Source organism: Myotis davidii, unplaced genomic scaffold (assembly GCF_000327345.1).
Source record: "Myotis davidii unplaced genomic scaffold, ASM32734v1 scaffold1439, whole genome shotgun sequence".
Taxonomy (NCBI): domain Eukaryota; kingdom Metazoa; phylum Chordata; class Mammalia; order Chiroptera; family Vespertilionidae; genus Myotis; species Myotis davidii.
Window position 1 is genome coordinate 1,708,586 of NW_006292342.1, and position 751 is coordinate 1,709,336.

Sequence of the window (751 nt, forward strand, 5' to 3'; positions counted from 1 at the left end):
CTGAAAGGTCCCAGGTTCGATTCCGGTCAAGGGCATGTACCTGGGTTGTGGGCACATCCCCAGTGGGGGGTGTGCAGGAGGCAGCTGATCGATGTTTCTCTCTCATCGATGTTTCTAACTCTATCTCCCTTTCTCTCTGTAAAAAATCAATAAAATATATAAAAAAAAAAATGCGGCGTGCCAGATAAATGGTACATCCCTGTGGGGCACTGACCCTGAATAGGACTAGAGGCTGCTCTGCAGGAGTCAGTGATTGGTGAGTGATTATGAAGACCTACGACATTACTGTACCCGACTGTAGAATTTATGACACTGTACACTTAGGCCAGGAAATTTACAAAAAACAGAATCATCAAGCCCAGGAGGCAATGATGCAATCAGAAGGCACAGTCAACACAAGACCTCTGAGGCTGCTGCCCGCATAAAACTGTTTCACAGCAAAGTTTTCTTTCAGTAAGTAGACTTTTATGGTTTCATGGCTTACATTTAAGTCTTTTATCCATTTTGTTTATTCTTGTGTATGGTGTAAGTTTGTGGTGTAGTTTCATTGTTTTCCATGTGTCTATCCAATTATCCCAACACCATTTATTGAAGAGACTATTGACTCCATTCTATGCTCTGGCCTCCTTGGTCAAATGTTAATTGAGTGTAATGGCTTGGTTTGATTTCTAGGTTTCTGTTCTGTTCCATTATTCTAGTACTAGAGGCCCGGTGCCCAAAAATTTGTGCACTCGGGGGGCAGAGGGGGGGG

At 43.4% G+C, this 751-nt stretch overlaps 1 protein-coding gene across 1 annotated transcript in view; it reads right to left on the minus strand.

Moving 5' to 3' along the window:
• The window catches only part of LOC102775054 (40S ribosomal protein SA-like), a 15,687-nt gene that overhangs the window by 13,883 nt on the left and 1,053 nt on the right, over positions 1–751 (minus strand). The window lies entirely within an intron of this gene.